Source organism: Triticum aestivum, chromosome 3A (assembly GCF_018294505.1).
Source record: "Triticum aestivum cultivar Chinese Spring chromosome 3A, IWGSC CS RefSeq v2.1, whole genome shotgun sequence".
In the NCBI taxonomy this organism is placed as follows: Eukaryota; Viridiplantae; Streptophyta; class Magnoliopsida; order Poales; family Poaceae; genus Triticum; species Triticum aestivum.
The window spans coordinates 612,793,124-612,804,048 of NC_057800.1; positions in this window are offsets into that span (position 1 = coordinate 612,793,124).

Below are 10,925 nucleotides of genomic sequence, written 5' to 3' on the forward strand. Positions count from 1 at the left end.
CAGTAGGTTGAGACGTAGCTAATTGTGGTTCCGGTCAAGGTGAAGATACCGTGAACAAACCCCTCAAAGGATTGTTTTCCATGGTAACAAGTGACAGTAAATTTCAGCACACTATATAAACGTTTCCTTACCAAATTCCACTTACCAAAGGCGCTTCACTCCCCGGCAATGGTGCTAGAAAATAGCCTTGATGACCCACAAGTACAGGGGATCAATTGTAGCTCTTTTCGATAACCAAGAGTGTCGAACCCAATGAGGAGCAGAAGGAAATGACAAGTGGTTTTCAGTAAGGTAATGTCTGCAAGTGCTGAAATTGTAAGTAAAACAGTAGTTTGATAGCAAGATATTTTGTAACGAGCAAGTAATGATAATAATAGCAAAGGTGCAGCAAGGTAGCCCAATCCTTTTGAGGCAAAGGATAGGCCAAAAGGATCTCTTATAATAGGCAAAGCGTTCTTGAGGGTACACGAGAATTTCATCTAGTCACTTTCATCATGTTTATTCTATTTGTGTTCGCTACTTTGATAATTTGATATGTGGGTGGACCGGTGCTTAGGTGCTGTTCTTACTTGAACAAAACTCCTACTTATGATTAACCCCCTCGCAAGCATCCGCAACTATGAGAAAAGTATTAAGGATAAATCCTAACCATAGCATTAAACTTTTGGATCCAATCGGTCCCTTATGGAATAGCGCATAAACTAGGGTTTAAGCTTTTGTCACTCTCGCAACCTGTCGGTGTCAAAACCGGCGGATCTCGGGTAGGGGGTCCTGAACTGTATGTCTAGGGCGGATGGTAACAGGAGGCAGGGGACACGATGTTTTACCCAGGTTCAGGCCCTCTTGATGGAGGTAAAACCCTACGTCCTGCTTGATTTATTCTTGATGATATGAGTATTACAAGAGTTGATCTACCACGAGATCGGAGAGCCTAAACCCTAGAAGCTAGCCTATGGTATGATTGTATGTTGTCCTACGGACTAAAACCCTCCGGTTTATATAGACACCGGAAAGGGCTAGGGTTACACAAGGTCGGTTACAAAGGAGGAGATATATATATATCCGTATTGCCTAGCTTGCCTTCCACGCCAAGTAGAGTCCCATCCGGACACGAGACGAAGTCTTCAATCTTATATCTTCATAGTCCAACAGTCCGGCCAAAGGATATAGTCCGGCTGTCCGGAGACCCCCTAATCCAGGACTCCCTCACAACCCATCATCTAATAACTACTCCACAATGCATTCCCTTAGACCCAAATATGGTGAAGTGTCATGTAGTCGATGTTCACATGACACCACTAAGGGAATCACAACATACATACTATCAAAATATTGAACACATATCAAGTTCACATGATTACTTGCAACATGATTTCTCTCGTGACCTCATGAACAAAAGTAACTACTCACAAGTGATAAACATGCTCAAGATCAGAGGGGAATTAAATAGGATAATGGATCTAAACATATAATATTCCACCAAATAAACCATATAGTAATCAACTACAAGATGTAATCAACACTACTAGTCACCAACAAGCACCAATCTATAGTTCCGGTAACAAGATTGAACACAAGAGATGTACTAGGGTTTGAGATGAGATGGTGCTGCTGAAGATGTTGATGGAGATGGTCCTCCCCAAGATGGGAGAGTTGTTGGTGATGATGAGGACGACGATTTCCCCCTCCGGGAGGGAAGTTCTCCTGGCGGAATCGCTCCGCCGGAGGGCAAAAGTGCTCCTGCCCAAGTTCCACCTCGAGACGGCGGCGCTCCATCCCAAAAGTCCTCTCCTGATTTTTTTTTCTAGGTCAAAATGACTTATATACCAGAAGATGGGCACCGGAGGTGGGCCCGGGTGAGCACAACCCACCAGGGCGTGCTTGGGGGCCCAGGCGCACCCTGGTGTCTTGTGCTCACCGGGGTGGCCCCCACTGGTACTTATTTGCTCTAATATTCTTCATATATTCCATAAAAATTCTCCGTGAAGTTTCAGCATATTTGGAGTTGTGCTGAATAGGTAGCCTGGCGTAGCTTTTCCAGGTCCAGATTTCCAGCTACCGGAATTCTCCCTCTTTGTGTGTACCTTGCAAATTATGAGAGAAAAGACATTAGAATTACTCCAAAAAGCATTATTATGCATAAAAACATCATAAATAACAGTAAGAAAACATGATGCAAAATGGACATATCAGCCCACAGTCCCCGCCATGTATGACAGCCAGCAGCTCGCATCCCTGCTCCCTCCTCAAGGTATGCCTCCATGTGCTAGTCCTTCGGCTTGTATGCTTTCTTGGAGAAGTTGACGAGGAGCTGGGAGTCGCCGCTGATGGTGAGGTGCCTCACTCCCAAAGCCGCCGCAGCCTTGAGGCCGACGATCAGGCCTTCCTATTCTGTGATGTTGTTGGAGACCTTCTCGCCCTGCTAGAAGCAGAGCTGCACGGCGTAGTAGAGCTTCTCTTGGGTGGGCGAGATGACCACGGCTTTAGCCCCCGCGCCTTGGCATGCGAACGCGCCGTCGAAGTACATGATCCAACCATCTGGTGCCTCACTTCCCAGCGACAGGGAACGGTCCTCACCCACTTCTGGTTCGGGAACATCAGTCCATTCCACCACGAAGTCGGCGAGGGCCGCACCCTTGATGATTCTGGTGGTGCTGAACTCCAATTGGAATGCATGCAGTTCGATGTTCCGTTCGGCGACCCTCCCTGTGGTGTTAGGGCTCCGGAGCATTCTCTCCAAGGGGTAGGCTGAGACGATCTTGATGGGGTGGCCTTGGAAGTAGTGGCGCAGCTTTTGGGAGGTGACGGGGAGCACAAGCAGGAGCTTTTGGGGCATGGGGTAGCGTGCACATGCGTCCCGTAGTACCGTGCTGACAAAGTACACCGGGTGCTCGACGAGGATGGAGGCATTGGCGGAGATCTATGCCTCCTAGGGCTGAGGGTCCTCGGGAGCCTTGTCGTCTGTCGGGGCAGCTGTGGCCTCAGGAACCCCACCCTCAAGAGTCTCATTGTCTGGAGGATTGGTCGGAACCTCAGGAGCGCCGTTGACTGGTGGGGCAGCCAAGGTGCTTCCTAGCGAGCCCTTGATCGGGTGCTCCTCCCGAACCGCCACCAGCGCTGCGCTGGCAGAGTGAGGTGTGGCGGCCAGGTATAGCACCAAAGGTTCAAGGGGGCGCGGTGCTACCATCACCGATGTGCTGGTGAGGTACCTCTTGAGGTCTTGGAAGGCAGTGTTAGCCTCCGGAGTCTACTCAAACGAGCCTTTCTTCTTCATCAGCTTGAAGAATGGGAGGGCATGCTCCCCCAGCTTGGCGATAAAGCGCCCGAGCGAGGTTACGCAGCCCGCCAGCTTCTGCATCTCCTTGAGGGTCTGTGGCAGGCTCATCCTTTATATGGCCTTGACCTTCTCGGGTTTGGCCTCGATCCCTCTCTACGACACCAGGAAGCCCAACAATTTGCCAGACTGGACACCAAACACACATTTTTCCGGGTTCGGCCGCAGTTTCACTTGGCGCAGGCTAGCGAATGTCTCCTCCAGGTCCTCAATGAGAGTTCTTGCTTCCAGAGATTTCACCACTATGTCATCGACGTACGCCTCGGCGTTCCTCCCGAGCTGCTGTCCCAGGGTGATATGCATCAACCGTTGGAAGGTTGCCCCCGTGTTGTGCAGCCCAAATGGCATGCAGGTGTAGCAGTATAACCCGCATGGGGTTAGAAAGGCGGTCTTCACGACATCTTGCACCGCCATATTGATTTGGTGATAGCCCGACAAGGCGTCCAGGAAGCACAATAGATCGCATTCGATGATGGAATCGATGATATGATTGATGCAGGGGAGAGGGAAAGGGTCTTGAGGACAGGCCTTGTTGAGGTTGGTGAAATCAACACACATGCGCTCCTTCCCGCCCTTCTTGGGGACGATGACTGGGTTCGCAAGCCAACCCGGGTACCGCACTTCCCGAATGACGCCAGCCTCCAACAGCTTGTGGGTCTCCTAGGTGATGAACGACTGCTTCTCCGGAGCTTGTCGTCACACCTTTTGCTTCACTGGTCGCGCCTTGGGGCACACGATCAAGTGGTGCTCGATTAATCCACGTGGAACCCCGACCAGATCCGCTGCCTCGCATGCAAACACATCCTTGTTTGCACGTAGGAAGCTGATCAGTGCCTCTTCTTGGTCTGGAGGAAGGCCGACGCCTATGGTGAAGGTGGAGCCCGAGGCCCCGTCTTCGTCGATTGCCACCTGCTTCGTCTCAGCCCGTTCTTGAGAGAACAACTACTTCTTCTTCGCGGGTGCAGCCCTCGGGGCCTCCGGGGCCCCCTCCTTGCTTGGCCACGCGACCGTCGCGGCTCTGAAAGCATGCTTGAGGGCCGAGAGTGCATCCTTGGTGTCCTCCGCCACAGTGAGGACGCCGCTGCTCCCCGGCATCTTCATGAGATTGTAGGTTGGGTGGGTTGCCACCATGAACTTGGCCAAGGCCGGGTACCCGAGACTGGCATTGTACTGCAGGCCGATACGGGCAATGTCGAAGTTGATAAGCTCGGTGCGGTAGTTGTCGCGGGTGCCGAAGGTGACGGGGAGGTGGATCTGCCCTAGGGGGCAGGTGGAGCCGTCGACGACTCTAGAGAAAGGCTTGGTGGGGCGGAGCCGGCCATGGGGCACATGAAGCAGCCGAATGCTTCCATGGAGAGGACATTGAGGCCAGCGCCGGCGTCGATGAGGGTCCTGGTGACTACTACGTTGCAGATAGTGGGAGTGCAAAGCATCGGGAGTGCACCGGCGCCGGCTGTGGTCGCGGGGTGGTCATTGGAGTCGAAGGTGAGGTCGGCCATAGGCGCCGCCCATCCTGGTGGTACTCCTCGCTGCACGTGGGTGGCGCCCACTTGGCGAAAGAACTGCTTGACATGGTGGTCCGAGGCCGGCACCTGTGAGACACCGAGGAGGGCCGCAACGGTGTAAGGCGCTGGCGCCGCAAAGCGCATGATAAAGAGGCCGTGTAGCTCCTCCTAGGAGGCCACTCAAGACTCCGGCAAGCCCATGAGCCAAGCGCGCAGCACGCCCGTAAGGGCCATGGGTAGACAATTTGCCATGGCCTTGTCGTCACCGCCAGCCACCAAAATAGCCTCCGTGTATGCCCGGAGAAACCCCACTGGGTCCGCCGCGCCGTCGTAACGAGGCGGTAGCTCCGGCCTGAACTTGGGCAACCACTACACCCGCCGCAAGGAGGGGGTGAAAGCTCTGAGACCCACGGCGGCCCCGAATGCACCCGTCGGTCCAGTCGGTGGAGCGGCGCTCACCATGAGAGCCGAACGGTGTGGTGGAGCGCGGCAAGCGGAGAGGCGAATCTTCGATGCACCCCTACGTGGCGCGTCAAATGTCAGATTTCGGGCTCCGTAGACCTTGGATAGATTCGAACTCTGGGGTGCGTGCGAAGAACTCAACCTCCCTAGTCCGCCTACTCGGCGCTCTCACGGCCTAGCTTGATGAACAGGAAGGAAATGGGACAAGCCAGTTTACCCAAGTTCGGGCCGCCTTGCGGTGTAAAACCCTACTCCTGCTTTGTGGTGGATTAGCCTCGAGTTAGGCCGATGATGAACTTGTACAGTGGAAGAACAACCTCAGGAGGCGTGTTCTTGAGCTGGTGCGGGAGAGGATGGTTTGAATGATCTATCCCCTTGTATGGTGGTGGCTAGGTCCTCTTCCCCCAAAATGTAGGCAGGAAGGGATCCCACAACGGCCAGATTCGAAGCGAGACAACTAGTACATCTTATCCCAACGAAAGGTGGCCTTCGCCTACAAAGCATCAGGTCGTGACGCCGTGGTGGGCTCGGCGATGACCTCTGTCCTGCCGTCCAGGCGGTCTTGGTCTTGTTGCATGGAAATGGAAACTTTCGGCTGATTCCATGGGACTCTGCACCTGCGCTTGCCTCCTTTGCACCAAAGAGAAAATTGTTGTATTGTGCCCGCTAGCGCCCGCCTGGCCTTGGTCCTCATGGCTTGCGTCATCCGATCCTCATGAGGTGAGGGTTTGCATAGAGATCTCCGCTCCTCACGAGCTAGCCTGAGGAGGCCGCTCCCTCTGGAGGTCTTGGAATCGTCTGCCTCGTGAGGCTTGGCCCCTTGCGAGGGTCTTGAGTTGTCGATGATGAAGGTGGGTCATACCAGGCCGTCGAAGAAGCCACACCGTGGGCCGCAGGCAGGCAAGTCTGGGTACCCCCGTTCCCAGAATGCCAACAGAATGCACGTATAGTCTTTCGTTATGCTATGAATCAAGAGCATGATTTATTATTGATTGTCTTCCTTATGAGTCGCGGTCGGGGACGAGTGGTGGTCTTTTCCTACCAATCTATCCCCCTAGGGGCATGCGTAGTAGTACTTTGCTACGAGGGCTAATAAACTTTTGTAATAAGTATATGAGTTCTTTATGACTAATGTGAGTCCATGGATTATACGCACTCTTTCCTTTCCTCAATTTGCTAGCCTCTACAGTACCGTGCATTGCCCTTTCTCACCTCGAGAGTCAGTGCAAACTTCGTCGGTGCATCGAAACCCCGTGATATGATACACTCTATCACACATAAGCCTTATTATATCTTTCTCAAAACAGCCACCATACCTGCCTATTATGACATTTTCATAGCCATTCTGAGATATATTGCTATGCAACTTCCACCACTTCCGTTTTGATGTCTTGAGCATTCATTGTCATATTGCTTTGCATGATCATATAGCTGACATAGTCGTTGTGGCTCAGCCACCGTGCATGAATTTTTATACATGTTATGCTAGATCATTGCACATCCTGGTACACTGCCAGAGGCATTCATATAGAGTCATATTTTGTTATAGGTATCGAGTTGTAATATTGAGTTGTAAGTAAATAGAAGTGTGATGATCATCAATTTCCATTATTAGAGCATTGCCCCAGTGAGGAAAGGATGGTGGAAACTATGATTCACCCACAAGTCGGGATGAGACTTTGGACAATGAGAATATATATATATATATATAAGAAAAAAAGAAAAAGAAAAAAAGAAAAAGGAAAAAAGAAAACAAAGAGAGAAGGGGAATGCTTGTTCCACACTCGTGCTTCAAAGTAGCACCATGTCTTTCATATGGAGTCTCCTATGTTGCCACTTTCATATACTAGTGGAAATTTTTCATTATAGGATTAGATGCACACCCATTTAGTTTTCATATTGAGCTTTCATACACGTATAGCTGTTAGTGCATCCGTTGCATGGCAATTCCTACTCCTCACATTGATATCAATTGATGGGCATCTCCATAGCACGTTGGTTAGCCGCATCAATGTGAGACTTTCTTACTTTTCTTCTTCTTTATATTTACCCCTATCAACATACTCTATTCCACCAGTAGTGCTATATCCATGGCTTGCGCTCATGTATTGCGTGAGGGTTGAAAAAGTTGAAGCGCGTTAAAAAGTATGAACCAATTGCTCGGCTTGTCATCGGGGTTGTGCATGATAAATACTTTGTGTTAAGAAGACAGAGCATGACAAGACTATATGATTTTGTAGGGATAGCTTTCTTTAGTGTTGATATTTTGAAAGACATGATATTTTGTTGGGATGCTTGAGTATTAATGTCTTTATGTCAAATTATAGACTATTGCTTTGAATCACTCATGTCTTAATATTCATGCCATGATTAGATATATGATCAACTTTATGATAGGTAGCATTCCACATAAAAAATTATCTTTTTTATCATCTACCTGCTCGAGGACGAGCAAGAATTAAGCTTGGGGATGCTGATACGTCTCCGTCGTATCTATAATTTTTTATTGTTTCATGCCAATATTATACGACTTTTACATATTTTTGGCTACAATTTATATGATTTATTGGACAACGTATTGATCCAATGCCTAGTGTCAGTTCCTGTTTTTTGCATGTTTTTTTGTTTGGCAGAAAATCCATATCAAACGAAGTCAAAATGCGATAAAAACTTATGGATAATTATTTTGGAATATATGTGATTTTTGGGAGGTGGAATCAACACAAACGGGGGCCCACAGGCCCCAAGATACACCAGGGCGCGCCCAGGTGTCTTATGCTCACCTCGGATGTCGGTTGGATCTCTACTTCGGGCAAAATGAAGCTTATATCCGGAAAGAAATCGTGTTAAAATTGCAGCACAATCGGAGTTACGGATCTCCCGGAATATAAGAAACAGTTTTCGGCCAGATCTGGGGAACGCGAAACAGAAGAGAATACAGAGGGAGATCCAATCTCGGAGGGGCTCCCGCACCTCCGCCACCATGGAGGCCATGGACCAGAGGGGGAACTCTCCTCCCATCTAGGGGGAGGCCGAGGAAGAAGAAGAAGGAGGGGGCTCTCTCCCCCTCTCTCCCGGTGGCGCCGGAGTGCTGCCGGGGCTAGGATCATGACGGTGGTCTACATCAACAATCTTGCTATCGTCAACACCAACTCCGTCCCCCTCTATGCAGCAGTGTAACACCCCTTATCCCCGTTGTAATCTCTACTTAAGCATGGTGCTCGACTTCGTATATTATTTGCCAATGATATGTGGCTATCCTATGATGTTTGAGTAGATCCATTTTGTCCTGTGGGTTAATCGTGATCTTGGTTGGTATGATTGTATATTTTATTTATGGTAGTATCCTACGGTGCCCTCTGTCTCGTGCAAATGTAAGGGGTCCCCACTGTAGGGTGTTGCAATACATTCATGATTTGCTTCTGGTGGGTCGCGAGAGTGACAGAAGCTTAAACCTGAGTAGGTGGGTTGTTGCATATGGGATAAAGAGGACTTGATACTTAATGCTATGGTTGGGTTTCATGACCTTAATTTTCTTTAGTAGTTGCGGATGCTTGCTAGAGTTCCAATCATAAGTGCATATGATCCAAGTAGAGAAAGTATGTTAGTGTTGGGGAACACAGTAATTTCAAAAAAAATCCTACGCACACGCAAGATCATGGTGATTGATACGTCTCCAACGTATCTATAATTTTTTATTGTTCCATGCTATTATATATTCTGTTTGGAGGTTTAATGGGCTTATTTATACACTTTTATATTATTTTTGGGACTAACCTATTAAACGGAAGCCCAGCCCAAATTCCTGTTTTTTGGGACACTGAGGCTTAGCTTTGGGTTCAATCTTGCAGTACTCAATCCCAATGACAAAAAGGGAAACGACACGTATTGTATTGTTGCCATCGAGGATAAAAAGATGGGGTTTATATCATATTTCATGAGTTTATCCCTCTACATCATGTCCTCTTGCTTAAAGCATTACTTCGTTCTTATGAACTTAATACTCTAAATGCATGCTGGATAGCGGTCGATGTGTGGAGTAATAGTAGTAGATGTAGGCAGGAGTCGGTCTACTTGTCACGGACGTGATGCCTATATACATGATCATACCTAGATATTCTCATAACTATGCTCAATTCTATCAATTGCTCGACAGTAATTTGTTCACCCATCGTAATACTTATGCTCTCGAGAGAAGCCACTAGTGAAACCTACGGCCCCCGGGTCTATTCTCTATCATATTAATCTACCATTATTTCCATTACTGTTTATTTTGCAATATTTACTTTTATCTTTATTATAAAAATACCCAAAATATTATCTTATCGTATCTGTCAGATCTCACTCTCGTAAGTGACCGTGAAGGGATTGACAACCCCTTTATCGTGTTGGTTGCGAGGTTCTTATTTGTTTGTGTAGGTGTGTGGGACTTGAGCGTGGCCTCCTACTGGATTGCTACCTTGGTTCTCAAAAACTGAGGGAATACTTACACTACTTTGCTGCATCACCCTTTCCTCTTCAAGGGAAAACCAATGAAGTGCTCAAGAGGTAGCAGTGATGCATAGCAACGAGAGGGGAGAGTGTCTTCCACGTACCCTCGTAGACCATAAGCAGAAGCGTTATGACAACGCTGTTGATGTAGTCCTACGTCTTCATGATCGACCGATCCTAGTACCGAACGTACGGCACCTCCACAATTTGCACACGTTCAGCTCGGTGACGTCCCACGAACTCACGATCCAGTAGAGCTTCGAGGGAGAGTTCCGTCAGCATGACGGCGTGATGATGGTGTTGATGAAGCTACCGACGTAGGGCTTCGCCTAAGCACCTCTACGATATAACCGAGGTGGATTATGGTGGAGGGGGGCACCGCACACGGCTAAAAGATCAACTGATCAACTTGTGTGACTATGGGGTTCCCCCTCCCCATATATAAAGGAGAGGAGGAGGGGGAGGGGCCGGCCCTCCTAGGCGCGCCCCAAGGGGAGTCCTACTCCCACCGGGAGTAGGACTCCAACCCTTCCAAGAGTAGGAGTAGGAGAGAGGGAAGGAGGAGAGAAGGGAAAGGAAAGGGGGCGCCGCCCCCCTCCTTGTCCAATTCAGACTAGAGGGAGAGGGGGCGCGCGGCCTACCCTGGCCGCCCCTCCTCTTCTCTAATAAGTCCCAATAGGCCCATTACACTCCCCGGGGGGTTCCGGTAACCCCCCGGTACTCCCGGTATTTGTCCGAACTTGCTCGGAACCCTTCCGAAGTCCAAAGATAGTCATCCAATATATCAATCTTTATGTCTCGACCATTTCGAGACTCCTCGTCATGTCCGTGATCATATCCGGGACTCCGAACTACCTCCGTTACATCAAAACACATAAACTCATATTACCGATCATCACCGAACGTTAAGCGTGCGGTCCCTACGGATTCGAGAACTATGTAGACATGACCGAGACATGTCTCCGGCCAATAACCAATAGAGGAACCTAGATGCTCATATTGGCACCTACATATTCTACGAAGATCTTTATCGGTCAAACCGCATAACAACATACGTTGTTCCCTTTGTCATCGGTATGTTACTTGCCCGAGATTCGATCGTCGGTATCTCAATACCTAGTTCAATCTTGTTA